This window comes from Bufo bufo, chromosome 5 (assembly GCF_905171765.1).
Source record: "Bufo bufo chromosome 5, aBufBuf1.1, whole genome shotgun sequence".
NCBI classification, from domain to species: Eukaryota; Metazoa; Chordata; class Amphibia; order Anura; family Bufonidae; genus Bufo; species Bufo bufo.
Window position 1 is genome coordinate 512,150,770 of NC_053393.1, and position 20,297 is coordinate 512,171,066.

Here is a 20,297-nt window from a genome sequence, read left to right on the forward strand (position 1 = left end):
CGTAATTCCTTGCAGTACCTGATTCACTGGAAGGGGTATGGACCTGAAGAGAGATCTTGGGTACCTGCCAGGGAGGTTCATGCTCCTAGACTTGTTTGAAAATTTCATTTAGAACACCCTGAAAGGCCATCGCCTGAAGTCTTGGGTCCGGTGGCCCCTCGTAAAAGGGGGGGTACTGTAACGGGGTTCCGAAGGTGCACTCGGTCCCCCATTAGCCGCAGACCTGCTGCTTAGCTTCGGGAACGAGGATCTGTGTTTTTACCTCGTTCCCAGGGCGGCTTTACTAGCTGGGTGGCTCCCTGCTCCTAAGTCTGCCTTGAGCGCCGAGCTGATCACTCGGTGCTCGACTGGTTGGTCTGTCGGTCATGTGACGCTGGCCACGTCACATGACCCTCACTCCCCACTATAAATACAGGCAGCCTGCTGGCCACAGGTTGCCTGTTAATTTAGGTTCCACCTGTGATTTGGTCTTTCCTGGCGTACTTACCTCCTGCTGAATTCCTGACGATCCTCTGCTGACTCCTTTGGTACTTCACGTCTCTCCTGGTATTTATGACCCCGGCTTCTCCTGACAATTCTCTGCTTGCTCCATTTGTACTTTGTAGCTTTCCTGGTATCGACTCGGTCCGTTCACGTCCTGTTGTTTGTCTGTCTGTCATCCCTGCACTTATTCCAAGTTAGGGATTGCCGTCCAGTTGTCCCCTGTCATTAGGACTCGCGAGGCAAGTAGGCAGGGCCAGGGGTAAGAGTGGAGCGCAGTGGTCACTTCCCTCCCCCCTGTGTGTGTGTGTGTGTGTACGCGACCGTTCCAAATAGGAACTCATTCAAGTGCCACGTCTACTCCCTGGATTCCACCCCGGGCATATCCAAGGTTAAATAAATAGGAGAGTGATATAACCAGAGGTCATTACCTATAGATGCTTCTGAATAAAAGGTTAATGCATACTGTGAGACAAAAAACATTTCCAATCTGCTATATGCCTGATGAGCAGACGAGAAGAAAGTAAAATGTTTAATAATGTCTAATAATTGTTGGGAACATAGCGTGCATTTTTCTACATTTAGAGTGGTAGGAGAAACAGAGGATCTGCCAGAGGAACAATCCAAGAGAGGATTCATAGTCAGGTTAATAACATACACTTTCGGCTTGGCTGAATGTGTCTGTGTATGCTATGGGGAGATCAGAGAAAGCCGCTGGCAGACAGTTCTAGTGTCAGCTTATCTCTCCGGAGAACAAACGAATCATCATCTGCCGGGGAAGAACCGGAAGTTCCCGTTTGTAGTTCCGGCAGCCTGATCAGGTAGAGAACAGCCTGCCGGAGCTCTCTGGGTCTGGCATTTCTGAATGTTACCAGAAATCCCACCAGCCCCATTAAAGTGTGAAACTAGCTTTAGTGTAATGTATATGGCCAGCTTTAGACTCAGGTTTTATATGTGTTATAATACCTAGAACATATGCCTAGGGTATCACTGTGGTTAAAATTTGTTTCTAGTAGAAGCAATATCATTACTGACTCTCTGTGCATAGCGTATGTAATCTGTGACCTCTTCTCCGGAACATTGAAGCCCCTGACATTCAATGAAGCAAACTTAACTACTGCGGTAGTGGGAAAAAAGTAAGATGAGGGGAGAAAAGGGCTAGAAGTGAAAAGTGAGGAATGATTAGAAAAGCAACAGAAAGTGTAGAAAGACAAATGTAGGTGAAGGTGAAGACAGAAGAAAATACAAATCACTTAACTCTATAGCAGTGGACTCACAGGCGAGAACACTGCAGCTGAAAGGCAACTAACCCAGACAGTAATGTAATTTCAGTATAGACTCTTCCAGTGCCAAAAGGCGATGACCAAAATAGGAACGGATTAACAATTCGCGGAGTCCGCCACTTAGTGACCATAACATAAATAACTGCAAGGCTGATGATATACAGCTGGTGAAGTGAAAATAGAACAACCGCAGATATAAGCTACTATTCGCTCATGTAATTAGTGAGTACTAAACTCAGAGAAGTGAGCATTATTAGAGAAACGCATATTCATGAACCAAAGGACTTAACTCCATTATAGAGCAACTTAATAGTACAGAGAATCAGTCCTCAGGACCAACAGAACTAGTAGAAGGGTCCTTGGCATTTGTGTTCCTGGATCTGCTAGACTTGTGGTGCTATGGGCAAAGGGGCAACGGAGGCACAGGATGTCAATCTGACAGGAACACCAGAGGAAGACGCAAGCTGGTGAGAAAATCCTGAAGATCTTCTGAATCCCTGAGCTCATCCCGTCTGCCATCTTTGCGAACAACGTGCTGAAAAGGGAAGCCCGATGTGTAATAAATGTTGTGTTCTCCCAGGTTCTCCAGTAGGGGACTCAGAGCCCTCCACTGGGTTAAAGTGGAGTGTGAGAGATCTTGTAAGAGCAAAAGCTGAATCCTATCAAAGTCCACATATTCAATATGTCCAGTTTTTAATATAAGCGTCTCCTTCACAGAATAGAAGTGCATGCGGCGAATGATGTCCCTTTATTAGGGTCAGTGGTCAATTTCTTGCTTAGTCAATTTCTAATTCCTCGCTGCTAGGACAAGCCAATATGTTGCTGAACAGTCCTTGCAAGGTTGGAATAAGTTCAACAGGCTTAAAAGATTCAGGGAGACCTTAAATTCTTTTGTTATTCCTTCTGCTTCTATTTTACATGTTGTCACCGAGGCGATATAGATTCTTCAAGTGTTTTTTATGAGTCTCCAACTGCACTTTGGCTGGAGCTGCGTTGCTGATAAGGTCCCCTAACCCCCTGCTACCTCTATCCAGAGCAGCCACTTCAGATGTCAAAGAATGAAGTTCTTGTCTATAATACTGTTACAGACGCTCCACAAGAGTTTCATAGAAGCCTACGAAGCAAAAGGTTCAGCCACGCGGGTAAGGGAAGCCTGAGGGTCCCCAGACATTTTGACAATTTAGTGTGTAGAAGGGTGGAAAAACTGTTCACATCAGCTTTGGAAAAGCCTAACCAACCACCTTTTAGATTAACCTCTTTAAGACCCTGAGGTTTTCTGTTTTTGCATTTTCATTTTTTGCCCCCTGCCTTTCCAGAGCCATAACTTTATTTTTTATTTTTCAGGTCACATAACAGTATAAGGGCTTGTTTTTTTGCTGGACAAGTTGCACTTTCTAATGGCACCATTTAATATTGCATACAATGTAGTGAGAAGCTGGAACAAATTCCCAAAAGGGTAGAACTGAAACCCTTCTTCCCCCTCCCCCCTGGCAATTTTTCATTTTGACACTGTTCCCTATGCAGTAAAACTGACAGCGATACTACTTTTGTTCTTTGTTTTTATTGGAGTCTATGAAGAAGACATACAAATTAAGCAGTTAACAATTGGTTACATTTCACAAGACCTGTGAGTATTTGATCTCCATAAAAAGATAAAAAAAGCTTTGAAAAACATTTTATTATAAAAAAATAGCAAGAATACATTTAGTACATGCAATACATTCAGCATGTATTTCAGTCTATTGCCACTGTCATCCTCTCATTCACATAAATAGCACTAATCATCCCTCTCAGATCTCCATCACCTCTCCAGAAGGCAATGATGATTCAAAGAGGAAAGCTTCTGTATCCCCCAGTTCCCTGCATATACAGGTGAAACTCGAAAAATTAGAATATTGTGCAAAGTTCATTTACTTCAGTAATGCAACCTCAAAGGTGAAACGAATATATGAGATAGACTCATTACATGCAAAGCGAGATATTTCAAGCATTTATTTGTTATAATTTGGATGATTATGGCTTATAGCTTATGAAACCCCAAAGTCTCAATTTCGAGGTACCCTTTGCTGAGGGGGTATGGATTAATTAGCTGACTAGAGTGTGACACTTTGAGCCTAGAATATTGAACCTTTTCATAAAATTTTAATTTTAAGCTGCATTAATGCAATTCCTTTTAATTTGCATTACTGAAATAAATGGACTTTTGCACGATATTCAAATTTTTCGAGTTTCACATGTACTGTCCAAAGCCTTCTCCCATCCCTCACTGATCTAAGGTACGTCTCAAAGTTTTAGTTTGCCTAATGATCTCCAGATATCAGCCTGACAGTACCACTCTGTATATCTGAAAGCAGTCATCAGATCGATACTATATTATTATTGATTTTGTGTTTTAATGTTTTAAAAGAAAATAAAAAAACTTAAATGATTTTTTTTGCATCCGCAAATTCTGACCTCTCTAACTTTTTAGTGTTTCTATCTACAGAGCTATGTGACAGCTCAATTTTTGCAAAGCAATCTGTAGTTTTTACTGATACTATTTCAGAGTATGTATGTCTTTTAACATACATTATTAGTTTAACCCCTTCAGTGCTGAGCTACTTTTCACACTAAATCCAAAGCCAATTTTTGCAAATCTGACATGTGTGATTTGATATGGTAACTAGCTGAAGGAATCGGCTTCACTCGGGTATATTTAATCTATTTCATTTAATGTTTGTGTGTGTCGTTAAAAGATATAAACACTGTCCACTATAACAGTAACATCTACAGCACCCCGCCCCCTTAACAGTGACCTCCACAGCCCCCCACCCCTTAACACTGCCCCCAAACAGTGCCCCGTCTCTTAAAATAGGACCTCCACAGTAGCTCACCCCCTTAACTTTGACCTTTACAGCAGCCTTCCCTTTAACAGTGAGTTTCACAGCACACCACCCACTTTACAGTGACCTCCACAGTGGCCCGGCCCCTTAACAGTGGCCTTTACATAAATCTGCCCCTTAACACTGACCTCCATAGCGGACCATCCCCTTAACTATGACCTCCACAGCAGCACTGTGCTGTCTGAGTGTGAGCTGCAGGAAGAAAGTCACTGTCCCTCCCACCCCTGCAGATGACAGAAGTTGATTTTTAACTTCATTGTTTCAATCCCTGTCGGCTGAGGAGTGGGAGGGTGTGTGGCCTAACTGGATCGGGGGGGGGGGTGTCCTTTTGAACAGCTCACTTTGCTGTCACTGCGCACTGTGCTGTCTGAGTGTGAGCTGCAAGAATAAAGTCACCCTCCCTCCCACCTCTGCCGCTGACAGAAGTTGATTTTTAACTTCACTTTTTCAATCCATGCCGGCTGAGGAGTGGGAGGGGGTGTGGCCTAACTGGATTGGAGGCGTGTCCTTTTGAACAGCTCACTCTAAGACAGCAGCATGTGCTGTCTGAGTGTGAGCTGCAGGGAGAAAGTCACCGTCCCTCCCATCCCTGCAGCTGAAAGAAGTTGATTCTTACCTTTGACTGAGGAGTGGGAGGGGGGGTTTACTAACCGGATCCGGGGCGTGGCTTAGTGGGGCCTGGGGGCGGGGTTTTAAGTTTGTATTTTGAGGGTGGACACATTGTGGCAGGGGGCGTGTCTGGGCTCCTTCCTGGGCTCCACCTTACCGGCTCATTTGCATACCAAATAAACTGGATTTTCAGAGTATAAAAACATCTATTGCTGTAACAAAGGCACATCTTGAAATAAGGTACTAACTGCTATTAGGCCATGGCTTTACTTTAATAGCGATTATCCTGGTGACAGATTTCCTTTAACGCTTACCTACAGCAGTGAAGAAAAGTGGCTGAATTGTTATGGAAACCTGCAGTAAAACTGTGTATGTGAAGACTAACGGCCTGCGAGCTTCTATTGGCTGATAAGGGTCATGTGACCAAGCTTCTATTGGCTAATGCATTTTTTTGGGAATATCTCAGGAACGGTATGTCCTAGAGAGCTGATACCTGGTTTAAAACCTTCCCGGACAGCTGATGTACCTGTGTGCCAAATGTTATGATTGTAAATGCGACAGTGCGGATTCCTTTAGCGGACATATATACACACACACATACACTCAGCTTTATATATTAGATAACTCTGGAATGCTTTTACTTATCCAAGCCAATCTGAGATTGTTTTCTCGCGACACATTGTACTTCATGTTAGTGATAAATTTGTCAATATGTTTTACCTTTATTTATAAAAAAAATCCCAAATTTACAGAAAATTTTGAAAAATACGCAATTTTCTAAATGTTTATTTCTCTGCTGTAATACATAATAAAATAGTTATTGCTTTACATTTCCCATATGTCTACTTTATGTTGGCATCATAAACTGCTGAATGGACGCAACAGAGAACTCAGAAGGGAAAGAGAATCATATGGTTTTTGGAGGGCAGGTTTCACTAGGATAAATTTAAGTTGCCATGTTGCATGTGAAGACCCCCTAATGCACCACTACAGTAGAAACTCCCAAAAAGTGACCCCATTTTGGATGACAGCGGTGATAGTTTTATTGTTACTATTTTGGGGTACATATAGTTTTTAATTGCTTAATATTACACTTTTTGTGGGGCAAGGTAACAAAAAAATGGCTGTTCTGCCACAGTTTGTATTTGTATATTTTTTTTTACGTTATTCAGCTGACAGAATAGATCATGTGCTATTTTTATACAGCAGGTCATTACTAATGCAACAATACCAAATATCTCTATTTTTTTTTTGTTTCCGTTTTACATAATAAAGCATTTTTGAAAAAAAATCATGTTTTCGTGTCTCCATTGTTTGAAAGCCATATATTTATATTTTTCTGTTGATTGTCTTGTTTTGGGGCTCATTTGTTGTGGAAAGAGTTGATGTTTATGGATGGAGCGATACCTAATATGTATACTTTTTAAAATTTATTTCAGTTTTACACTAGAAAAGCATTTTTGAAAAAGAAAATGTTTTTGTGTCTCCATTTTCTAATTGTTTAGTCTAGTTTTGCAGGAAGAGTTGACGTCTTTATTGGTACCATTTTTGGGTACATATGATTTTTTGATCGTTCACTATTACACTATTTAATGTAAGGTGACCAAAAAATGGCACAGTTTTTATTTAATTTTATTTTTCATGGCCATCACCTAAGGGGGTAAATTATGTGATTTTTTTTTATAGAGCCAGCCATTATGGACACGGCAATACCTAATGTCAATTTTTTTTAATCTCTGTTAAGTTTTACACAGTAAAAGCATTTTTGAAAAGAAAAAATCTTGTTTTTGTGTTGCCATTTTATGAAAGCCATTTATTTATATTTTTTAAGGTGATTGTCTTGGCTTCTTTTTTGCGGGATGTTGTGACAGTTTGGTACCATTTTGGGGCACAGCACGGATCCGGCTGTTCCGGCCTTTTTGATAGCTTGGTATTATAAATTTTGCATGGTAATGTGACCAAAAAATGGCTGTTTTGGCACAGTTTTTTTTTATGACGTTCGCCTGGGGGCTGGATCTCATAGGCTTCCGTAGGAGGCTGTCACGCTTCGGTGCGGGGAGGGAAACACCACATCGAGCATAGGAGGGAAGAGGGAAACAGGGAATCAGGCCTGAGAACTAGGGAAGGAAGATTGACACCTCCTAGTGAAAACCCTAACCAAAATCCTGACTGACTACCAGTATGAACACCAAAGGTAGATTAGTTCATACGCAGCAATACCTAGAGTCCTATCTAGCCCTATAGGACCCTGGTACTAATAGCAGGGACGAGACTACCTGTTCCTCCAAAAGGAAGGATGAACAGGAGTCTACTTCAGGCCTAATACAAACAATAGGGAAATGCAACACACAGAACCCAAACAAAATACAAAAGGGAAAGGAAAAACTTAACTTCAAAGAGGCTATGGAAGCACAAGGAACTCAGGCGATAGCCAACCACAAACAATCCACAGGCACAGAAGCTATAAACCGCACAGCATAGTGGGAGAAGCAACTATAAATAAGGAAGGTTAAATGACCACATAAGCAACTCCTGGAGGCAAGGGGTGTGGCCATTACCAGAAACAACACAGGCACCTATTGATCCACAAGGAAAACCTGTCAGATCAAACCACGTGTTGCCAGTCTCACAGATCTCCTGCCACTCACTGTCGCCGGGACGTCAGTATGTCTCGGTACATCCGTGACAGTACCCCCCTTCTACGGGTGACCTCCGGGCACCCAGGACCGACCTTATCCAGGTGAGACCTGTGAAAAGCTTTCACCAAACGACTGGCATTCACATAAGATGCTTCTACCCACATCCTCTCCTCTGGTCCATAACCCTTCCAGTGAACAAGATACTGAAGAGATCTACAGAGAACTCGAGAGTCAATTATCTTGCCGGTCTGAAATTCCAAACTACCGTCCACTATGACAGGAGCGGCTGGCAAGGAAGATGGCTCCAAAGGTTCAATATATCTCTTCAAGATTTATGAAACACATTATGAATTTTCAGGGCCTGAGGAAGTTCAAGACAAAAAGCTACAGGATTAATAATGGCAGTGATCTTATATGGACCAATAAACCTTGGACCCAACTTCCAAGAAGGTACCTTCAACTTAATGTTTCTTGTGAACAGCCACACAGAATCACCCACTCTTAGGTCCGGACCATTCATACGTTTCCTGTCAGCCACGCGTTTATACTTGTTGCCCATATTCATCAAGTTATATTTAATTTTCTGCCATATAGATGACAATGATGACGAAAAACGTTCCTCCTCAGGGATACCAGAAGTATCTGAACCAGAAAATGTGCCAAACTGCAGGTGAAACCCATATGCCCCAAAAAACATTGACTTCCCAGTGGATATCCTGTCTACGATTATTTATGGCAAACTCTAAGACAACTCCTCCTAGTTCTCAGAGACAAAACATCTACCACCAGAATGACTGTCTTTCCTGAAGAATTAGGTAGATCAATGATAAAATCTATGGATAAGTGAGTCCATGGTCTGGACCGGATGGGCAACAGAAGTAGAGATCCGGAAGGCCGAGTATGTGTCACCTTAGCACGTGCACAAGTACTACAGGCTGACACATAGTCCTCAACACATTTACGCAACCCTGGCCACCAGAATCTACGAGAGATGAGGTCGGCAGTGGATCTGCTCCCAGGGTGTCCCGTAATAACCGTGACGCAATTCCGGTGGCACAAACAGTTTCCTAGAGGGACAAGAATCCGGTGCGTCTCCCTGGGCCTCTAACACCTTCACCTCTAGGTCAGGGTAAAGAGAAGATATCTAAGGTTGAGCGAACCCGAACTGTAAAGTTCGGGTTCGTACCGAACTTTAGAATTTTTGGACCCCGGACCCAAACATTTCCGTAAAAGTTTGGGTTCGGGTTCGGTGTTCGGCACTTTCTTGGCGCTTTTTGAAAGGTTGCACAGCAGCCAATCAACAAGCGTCATACTACTTGCCATCACAGCCATGCCTTTTAATGGCATGGCTGTGATTGGCCAGAGCAGCATGTGACCCAGGCTCTATATAAGCTTGAGTCATGTAGCGCTGTACGTCACTCTGCTGTTACAAGTGTAGGGAGAGGATGCTGCTGGACTTGTGATTTCAGGGAGAGAATAGGAGAGAATCTAACTCAGCGATCTACCTAGAAATAGTTGTGTGGGTGCAGGACACAATCATTTTACCCTGCCCTGAGGCCATTGACCAAAAAAAAAATAACTTTTATAATTCTTTTAGTTAGGTGGGTGGCGGCGGCGGCCATTTTATGCATGCTCAGTGCACCAGCACTGCATCTGAGCTTTTGGGACATTGCAAAGCACCGTTTTTTGGGGGCAAACTACAACATCTGGATTAGTCAGTGTGAAATTTAAGGTAGAAATACACCCATCATTTTCTGGGGTTTTAAAAACACACTTTTTTTTTTTCCAAAAAACAGTATTTTCCAGATCTGCAAGTGTTAAATTCAAGTTTAACCACCTCCGGACCGCTGTACGCACAGACGCGTCCTGGAGGTGGTTGATTCATTCCTCCTGGACGCATATACGCGTCCTCTCGCGAGACGCGAGATTTCCTGTGAACGCGCACACACAGGCGCGCGCGCTCACAGGAACGGAAGGTAAGAGAGTTGATCTCCAGCCTGCCAGCGGCGATCGTTCGCTGGCAGGCTGGAGATGTGTTTTTTTTAACCCCTAACAGGTATATTAGACGCTGTTTTGATAACAGCGTCTAATATACCTGCTACCTGGTCCTCTGGTGGTCCCATTTGTTTGGATCGACCACCAGAGGACACAGGTAGCTCAGTAAAGTCCCACCAAGCACCACTACACTACACTACACCCCCCCCCCGTCACTTATTAACCCCTTATTAGCCCCTGATCACCCCTGATCACCCCATATAGACTCCCTGATCACCCCCCTGTCATTGATTACCCCCCTGTCATTGATCAACCCCCTGTAAAGCTCCATTCAGATGTCCGCATGATTTTTACGGATCCACTGATAGATGGATCGGATCCGCAAAACGCATCCGGACGTCTGAATGAAGCCTTACAGGGGCATGATCAATGACTGTGGTTATCACCCCATATAGACTCCCTGATCACCCCCCTGTCATTGATCACCCCCCTGTCATTGATTACCCCCCTGTAAAGCTCCATTCAGACGTCCGCATGATTTTTACGGATCCACTGATAGATGGATCGGATCCGCAAAACGCATCCGGACGTCTGAATGAAGCCTTACAGGGGCATGATCAATGACTGTGGTGATCACCCCATATAGACTCCCTGATCACCCCCCTGTAAAGCTCCATTCAGATGTCCGCATGATTTTTACGGATCCACTGATAGATGGATCGGATCCGCAAAACGCATCCGGACGTCTGAATGAAGCCTTACAGGGGCATGATCAATGACTGTGGTTATCACCCCATATAGACTCCCTGATCACCCCCCTGTCATTGATCACCCCCCTGTCATTGATTACCCCCCTGTAAAGCTCCATTCAGACGTCCGCATGATTTTTACGGATCCACTGATAGATGGATCGGATCCGCAAAACGCATCCGGACGTCTGAATGAAGCCTTACAGGGGCATGATCAATGACTGTGGTGATCACCCCATATAGACTCCCTGATCACCCCCCTGTCATTGATTACCCCCCTGTCATTGATCACCCCCCTGTAAAGCTCCATTCAGATGTCCGCATGATTTTTACGGATCCACTGATAGATGGATCGGATCCGCAAAACGCATCCGGACGTCTGAATGAAGCCTTACAGGGGCATGATCAATGACTGTGGTGATCACCCCATATAGACTCCCTGATCACCCCCCTGTCATTGATTACCCCCCTGTCATTGATCACCCCCCTGTAAAGCTCCATTCAGACGTCCGCATGATTTTTACGGATCCACTGATAGATGGATCGGATCCGCAAAACGCATCCGGACGTCTGAATGAAGCCTTACACGGGCGTGATCAATGACTGTGGTTATCACCCCATATAGACTCCCTGATCACCCCCCTGTCATTGATCACCACCCCTGTCATTGATCACCCCCCTGTCATTGATCACCCCCCCTGTCATTGATCACCCCCCTGTCATTGATCACCCCCCTGTAAGGCTCCATTCAGACATTTTTTTGGCCCAAGTTAGCGGAATTATTATTTTTTTTTCTTACAAAGTCTCATATTCCACTAACTTGTGACAAAAAATAAAATTTGACATGAACTCACCATACCCCTCACGGAATCCAAATGCGTAAAATTTTTTAGACATTTATATTCCAGACTTCTTCTCACGCTTTAGGGCCCCTAGAATGCCAGGGCAGTATAAATACCCCACATGTGACCCCATTTCGGAAAGAAGACACCCCCAGGTATTCAGTGAGGGGCATATTGAGTCCATGAAAGATTGAAATTTTTGTCCCAAGTTAGCGGAACGGGAGACTTTGTGAGAAAAAAATAAAAAATATCAATTTCCGCTAACTTGTGCCAAAAAAAAAAAATTTCTATGAACTCGCCATGCCCCTCATTGAATACCTTGGGGTGTCTTCTTTCCAAAATGGGGTCACATGTGGGGTATTTATACTGCCCTGGCATTCTAGGGGCCCCAAAGCGTGAGAAGAAGTCTGGTATCCAAATGTCTAAAAATGCCCTCATAAAAGGAATTTGGGCCCCTTTGCGCATCTAGGCTGCAAAAAAGTGTCACACATCTGGTATCGCCGTACTCAGGAGAAGTTGGGGAATGTGTTTTGGGGTGTCATTTTACATATACCCATGCTGGGTGAGATAAATATCTTGGTCAAATGCCAACTTTGTATAAAAAAATGGGAAAAGTTGTCTTTTGCCAAGATATTTCTCTCACCCAGCATGGGTATATGTAAAAAGACACCCCAAAACACATTCCCCAACTTCTCCCGAGTACGGAGATACCAGATGTGTGACACTTTTTTGCAGCCTAGGTGGGCAAAGGGGCCCATATTCCAAAGAGCACCTTTCTGATTTCACTGGTCATTTACCTACTTACCACACATTAGGGCCCCTGGAAAATGCCAGGGCAGTATAACTACCCCACAAGTGACCCCATTTTGGAAAGAAGACACCCCAAGGTATTCCGTGAGGGGCATGGCGAGTTCCTAGAATTTTTTATTTTTTGTCACAAGTTAGTGGAAAATGATGATTTTTTTTTTTTTTTTTTTTTTTCATACAAAGTCTCATATTCCACTAACTTGTGACAAAAAATAAAAACTTCCATGAACTCACTATGCCCATCAGCGAATACCTTGGGGTCTATTCTTTCCAAAATGGGGTCACTTGTGGGGTAGGTATAATGCCCTGGTATTTTAGGGGCCCAAATGTGTGGTAAGGAGTTTGAAATCAAATTCTGTAAAAAATGACGAGTGAAATCCGAAAGGTGCTCTTTGGAATATGGGCCCCTTTGCCCACCTAGGCTGCAAAAAAGTGTCACACATCTGGTATCTCCGTACTCAGGAGAAGGTGGGGAATGTGTTTTGGGGTGTCATTTTACATATACCCATGCTGGGTGAGAGAAATATCTTGGTCAAATGCCAACTTTGTATAAAAAAATGGGAAAAGTTGTCTTTTGCCAAGATATTTCTCTCACCCAGCATGGGTATATGTAAAAAGACACCCCAAAACACATTCCCCAACTTCTCCCGAGTACGGAGATACCAGATGTGTGACACTTTTTTGCAGCCTAGGTGGGCAAAGGGGCCCATATTCCAAAGAGCACCTTTCGGATTTCACTGGTCATTTACCTACTTACCACACATTAGGGCCCCTGGAAAATGCCAGGGCAGTATAACTACCCCACAAGTGACCCCATTTTGGAAAGAAGACACCCCAAGGTATTCCGTGAGGGGCATGGCGAGTTCCTAGAATTTTTTATTTTTTGTCACAAGTTAGTGGAAAATGATGATTTTTTTTTTTTTTTTTTTTTTTCATACAAAGTCTCATATTCCACTAACTTGTGACAAAAAATAAAAACTTCCATGAACTCACTATGCCCATCAGCGAATACCTTGGGGTCTCTTCTTTCCAAAATGGGGTCACTTGTGGGGTAGTTATACTGCCCTGGCATTCTAGGGGCCCAAATGTGTGGTAAGGAGTTTGAAATCAAATTCTGTAAAAAATGACGAGTGAAATCCGAAAGGTGCTCTTTGGAATATGGGCCCCTTTGCCCACCTAGGCTGCAAAAAAGTGTCACACATCTGGTATCTCCGTATTCAGGAGAAGTTGGGGAATGTGTTTTGGGGTGTCATTTTACATATACCCATGCTGGGTGAGAGAAATATCTTGGCAAAAGACAACTTTTCCCATTTTTTTATACAAAGTTGGCATTTGACCAAGATATTTATCTCACCCAGCATGGGTATATGTAAAATGACACCCCAAAACACATTCCCCAACTTCTACTGAATACGGAGATACCAGATGTGTGACACTTTTTTGCAGCCTAGGTGGGCAAAGGGGCCCACATTCCAAAGAGCACCTTTCGGATTTCACTGGTCAGTTTTTACAGAATTTGATTTCAAACTCCTTACCACACATTTGGGCCCCTAGAATGCCAGGGCAGTATAACTACCCCACAAGTGACCCCATTTTGGAAAGAAGAGACCCCAAGGTATTTCGTGATGGGCATAGTGAGTTCATGGAAGTTTTTATTTTTTGTCACAAGTTAGTGGAATATGAGACTTTGTAAGAAAAAAAAAATAAAAATAAAAAATCATCATTTTCCGCTAACTTGTGACAAAAAATAAAAAGTTCTATGAACTCACTATGCCCATCAGCGAATACCTTAGGGTGTGTACTTTCCGAAATGGGGTCATTTGTGGGGTGTTTGTACTGTCTGGGCATTGTAGAACCTCAGGAAACATGACAGGTGCTCAGAAAGTCAGAGCTGCTTCAAAAAGCGGAAATTCACATTTTTGTACCATAGTTTGTAAACGCTATAACTTTTACCCAAACCATTTTTTTTTTTACCCAAACATTTTTTTTTTTATCAAAGACATGTAGAACAATAAATTTAGAGCAAAATTTATATATGGATGTCATTTTTTTTGCAAAATTTTACAACTGAAAGTGAAAAATGTCATTTTTTTGCAAAAAAATCGTTAAATTTCGATTAATAACAAAAAAAGTAAAAATGTCAGCAGCAATGAAATACCACCAAATGAAAGCTCTATTAGTGAGAAGAAAAGGAGGTAAAATTCATTTGGGTGGTAAGTTGCATGACCGAGCAATAAATGGTGAAAGTAGTGTAGGTCAGAAGTGTAAAAAGTGGCCTGGTCTTTCAGGGTGTTTAAGCACTGGGGGCTGAGGTGGTTAATATCTACAGCATTCATATTCTGTTAGCAAAAAAAAACTTTTTGGGCAATCTACAACATCTGTATTAGTCAGTGTGCAGTTTAAGCTAGAAATACACCCATCATTTTCTGGGGTTTAAAAAACACACTTTTTTTTTTTTTTTTTTTAATCTGTATTTTCCAGATCTGCAAGTGTTAAATTCAAGTTTAATATATACAGCATTCATATTCTGTTAGCAAAAAAAAGACTTTTTGGGCAATCTACAACATCTGTATTAGTCAGTGTGCAATTTAAGCTAGAAATACACCCACCATTTTCTTGGGTTTGAAAAACACACTTTTTTTCTTCAAAAAACAGTATTTTCCACATCTGGGGGGCGTGGCCAGCTATGCAGGAGTGAGAACGTGTGTGCTACGAGCTCCTCCGCAGCACCGAAGAAAAACCACCTCCAGCTACCCACCATCAATGGGCAAGGTGACCAAAAAGGGCAGGGCCCGCTCTGTGGCCCCCCTGACATCCTCACAAGGGGACTTACCAAGGCTCTTTGCCAGACAGCCTGCGACTTTGGTCCCCGACATGACTGAGCGCGCCGAGCGCTTCCAAGATGGCGCCGCCTGCACTGCCGCGAATCCGCCTGTAACAACTTTAGCGGCACCAGGATCTCCCCACCACTCACCAGATCGGCGCATCCCGCATCGGCGATCCCGCATCAGTGCCGACCCTGCGCAGCAATCCCGGTCAAGTCCAGATGCCCCATAGCCTGGAAAAAGGATGCCCTGGACCGCGCCCTGAGCTCCCACCTCTGGCTCAGAGAGAAAGCCTGACAGCCGTCGCGCTGTCCCTGCGCTCTCCAGCAACGCAGGTCAGTGCAGAAGACTTCCCCCTGTTACAGAGTGCTCCTCAGACAGTCTCTCACCCCATTACCCGGGGATATGGAACCTCCAGCCCATCAGCGGCCTCACTGCGCCCGGGGACAGGATCTCCTACTGGGTCCCCCTGGTTATGTGCTCCAGCCAGCCACATGGGACATTCCCTGATGCAGGGTGAACCTTCTTACCGGGGCAGTCCGGAGAGGCTGACAGGGAGGCCCCGAACTCACCGCGGATTATGGCCTCTCCCCTGTGCCTGTTGCGGGAACCCCTCTCGCCCCACTCTCCCCACTCTCCTGGGCCATCCCTGGTGGCATCCTTGCACTGGTCCACAGGCTCATCATGGGACGGATCCCACCCACGCCACGATGGCGCTGTTTCACCAGGCGCACAGACCCCGGCCGCCTTGGCAGCGATAGCCCCCCAGGGCTTCCCACAATCATTCCAGAGACCCTCGTCCCCTGCTCCTCAGTTTGATGAGGACTCTCGGCCACCCACTATGGCGGACTTACGCAACCTGATGTGTTCGCTACCCACCAAGGCGGACCTCTCTAGCTTTGCAGCTAACATCTTACAAGAATATAAAAGAGAATTCACACAAGTACGCTCGGAGATGGCCCTGATTGATACAAAGGTGGACGCCGTTCAACAGGACCATGCTTCCTTGTCTGCAGATGTGCAAGCCTTGAAAGACAAAATACAGTCCCACGACGCGCAACTGCACATCTTGCAATATCACCTGGATGATTTTGAAAATAGAAGCCGTCGCAACACTATTCGGATGAGAGGCCTTCCTGAGTCGATAACGCAGGCGGTACTTTTACCCACCATTGTGAAAATCTTGTGATCTCCTGGGACGTCCACCAAGCTCCAACATCGAAATCGACAGAGCTCACAGGACATTGAGGCCCCCCAACCCTGATCCCTCGAAGCCAAGGGACGTAATTTGCAGAGTCCACTTCTATGCTATCAAGGATCAGATCCTGCTCAAAGCCCGACAGATGTCGTCCCTGTCCTATGAAGGTGCCCCCTTTATTTTACTACAGGATGTATCCCGCCATACCCTAGCCCAGCGTGCTGCCCTGCGTCCACTCTTGAACCTCCTCCAAGAGCGTGACATTCCTTACTGCTGGGGCTTCCCTTTTGCTTTACTTGCGGGCCCCAAGGAACAAGTTGTCACCCTCCGGGACCCTACAGATCTTCCCCACTGTCTGCAGCAGCTGGACTTGACGCCGGTGGACTTGGGGCCCTGGCCGTCTCTTCTTCCGCCTGTTCCTGAGTTGTCGGGGCGACGTCGTCCATCACCTGCTGACGGCGCTTCTAGATCCTCTGCACCGACCTCAAGAGGACGACGCCAGAAAAGACCAGGCAGCCTGAGACACAGATCCCCACCCCACCTCACCACCTGAGGGGCTCCCTGCATAACCTGCCTGGGACTACTAAGGCCTCTATATACTAAATGTTACATGCTGGTTCTTAGATACTTGCCTATCCTCTTTCCCTGTCTTCATGCTCTCAAACTGCTGGTGATCATAATTTTCTATCTGCATCTGCCGGTGTTGTGGTGGGTCAGCTCTTGTCTGGCTGCCACTTTCTCCCCCAAATAATTAGAGACTCTCCCTGGGGGTGACGTAACCCTGAGTGATAGCCTCTTTGGACCTTTTGGTCATTCAAACCACTTTACCTTTCTTTATCTGTCTTTCCCTTTCCTTTTCTTACTCTTAATCGTTTCTTTTCTTTGTTTTTGTCGGTCGTCTCCCTTCTCCTCCCTTGTGTTTTTTTTCCCTCTCCCCACAGCAATGGGGTCATTGAAGATCGCATCATTCAACGCGAAGGGTCTCAAAACTCCTGAAAATAGGGCCCAGGTACTTCACCATTTTCATTGTGGAAAAAAAGGTACATGTTGTTTGCTTCCAGGAAACACACTTTAAGGAGGGTAGCGCCCCGAGCATACGACATCGACACTACACAACCTGGCACTTTGCAAACAATCCGGTAAACAAGACAAAAGGAGTCGCCATAGCGATCCACAAGTCTTTACCTCATCAAGTGCTGGGATGTACTGCCGATCCAGATGCAAGATACCTGGTCCTTGCACTACTTATTGGGGGACAAGAACTAACCTTCCTTAACGTGTATGCTCCCAACCAAAATCAAGCTACCTTCATCGTAAACCTAATTGAAAAAATCATACCGTTGCTCTGGGGGACTGTTATACTATGTGGTGACCTCAACCTGACTCTTGACCCCACACTTCGACTGGACGTGCTTCCCTCACATACTCCACTATTAAAAGGGTCAAACGGGCGCTGCTTCAACTACAATTATGTGACCCCTGGCGTCTCCAACACCCAGCTGACAAAGATTACACCTTTTACTCTGCCCCTCATGACTCATATAGCCGCATTGACCATTTCTTATTCAGCAACCGTCCCTATCCTGGCTTGATTCCACACAAATAGGAAACATCCTATGGTCGGACCACACTCCCATATACTGTTCCCTGAATCTGCCCTTTCTTACCAGACAGGAGTGGACGTGGCGGTTGAATGAAAACCTCCTTCTTGACGCGGGATGTGCTGCTGACCTTACAAGCAGTATAACGAACTTCCTGTCGGATAACAAGGAGGATACTACCCCATTACCGATCCAATGGGAGGCCTTGAAATGTGTTCTTCGAGGTGTTCTCATTAAACATGGCTCCCGTCTCAAGAAGGAGAAAGCCCACTCTCTTAAACTTGCTCTACAAAAAGTCACTTCCCTAGAACTTGCCCACAAACGAGCACTTACCCTGCAAACTCTCCATGATCTCCAGAATGCACGCATGGAAGCTAAACGCCTCCTAGAAGCATCCTATAATTGTATGATACAAATATGCAGGAGTAAATTCTACGAATATGGAAACAAAAGTGGCCGTATGTTGGCAAGGGCTCTAAGGGGAAGACTGGCATCCTCCCACATTCCCGCTATCAAAAACTCCCAAGACCGTATGGTACATACTACCATGGACATCGCGGCCGCTTTCCACTCCTTCTACTCGAAGCTCTACAACCTATCCCAAACATCCCCTCAAGCAGTGAGTAAATCTCCCGACCCTCCTCTCCTACTTCCCAAATTATCCACGCTTGACTCTTCCACTCTGGAGACCCCATTCACAAACACTGAACTTCAAATAGTTCTTAAGTCGCTCCCTAGTGGTAAGAGCCCTGGCCCCGATAGGTTTACAGCTAGGTTCTACAAATCCTTCACTTCCACCCTCTCCCCTATCCTGCTCCAGGTCTTCAATGGAGTGTCTACTGGGCTCCCCTTCCCAGCGCAGACCACCAAGGCTCATATCACTGTTATCCCGAAATCGGGAAAAGACCTTCACCTGTGTGCCAGCTACCATCCTATCTCTCTTTTGAATGTAGATCTTAAGATGTTTGCCAAATTAATGGCAAATAGATTAAATACTTATCTACCTTCACTGATCTGCAATGATCAGGTCGGATTTATTCCGGGGAGGGAGGCTCGGGATAACACTCTTAAAACCTTAGATATCATCCATTATGCCAAATCAAAGAAGATCCCCCTCATGATACTTTCCCTAGATGCAGAAAAGGCCTTCGATCGTATATCTTGGCGCGACATCCGAGAGGCTCTCTCACACATAGGCCTGGGCCCGATATTCCTGTCAAAGATCTTGACATTATACCAACACCCCACTGCTAGAGTTAAAGTAAATGGAGCCCTTTCCCCCCCTTTCCAATCCACAATGGGACACGGCAAGGCTGCCCATTATCCCCCTTGCTATACGTCCTGGTCATGGAACACCTGCTGGCCTCCATACGCGCCAATCCAGATATCTCGGGAATAAAGATTGGATCACAAGAATATAAATGTGCGGCGTTTGCCGATGATCTCCTTCTCTACATAACCAACCCACGCATTTCTTTGCCATCTTTGCTTCGGGAGATATCTCACTTTAGTGCTTGGTCCAATTTCAAAATTAACAGACCCTGGATGTCTCTTTGCCAAACAACCTGACCCCCGCCCTCAAGGCTTCTTTTCCCTTTGCTTGGCCACCAAGTGGTATAACATATCTGGGGATAAAGGTGACAGCAGATCTCTCACGACTCCATAAACTGAACTTCACGCCCCTTCTCCTACAGTTCCAAAAAAAACTAGATGGATGGTGCAAACGAGACTTTTCCTGGTTTGGTAGGATCAGTATATTAAAGATGACCCTCTTACCAAAACTACTGTACCTTTTACAAACCATCCCCCTTCGCATCCCGTCCACATTCTGGTCCCAACTTCGCAGATGCTTCACGCAGTTTGTGTGGGCTCCTGGCCGACAGCGGATAAAATGGGAGATAATGACTCGCACCAAGGAAACTGGAGGGGTGGGTCTCCCAGACTGTCGACTATACTACCACTCTGCAGCCTATGCCCGACTGTTGGACATGACGCATACTGACACATCCAAATCATGGGTGCAAATTACACAGGACACCTCACCGTGTTCTGTAATAACCCTCCCATGGTTGGTGGGCTCTCCACGTCATACGTTATCGCAATTGTCCTTCTCTGCCTATCATACCCTTGCAACCTTAGCATCAATAGGTCGCCCAACTTCATTGATTGACCCCAAAGGCCCTCTAGTACCGGTAAATGACCACCCCAGATTCCCTCCAGGTCGATCACCCAGACCCTTTCTTCAGGGCACAAGAATCCGCCTGATCAGGTTCTACCATGTCCTTTCCGGTCCCACACTGAAACCTCTGTCCCAAATACTAGAAACTCCATTAACTCGTAATTCCTTTGAGTATCTGCAGCTTCAGCACTTTTATACCTCTTTAAGC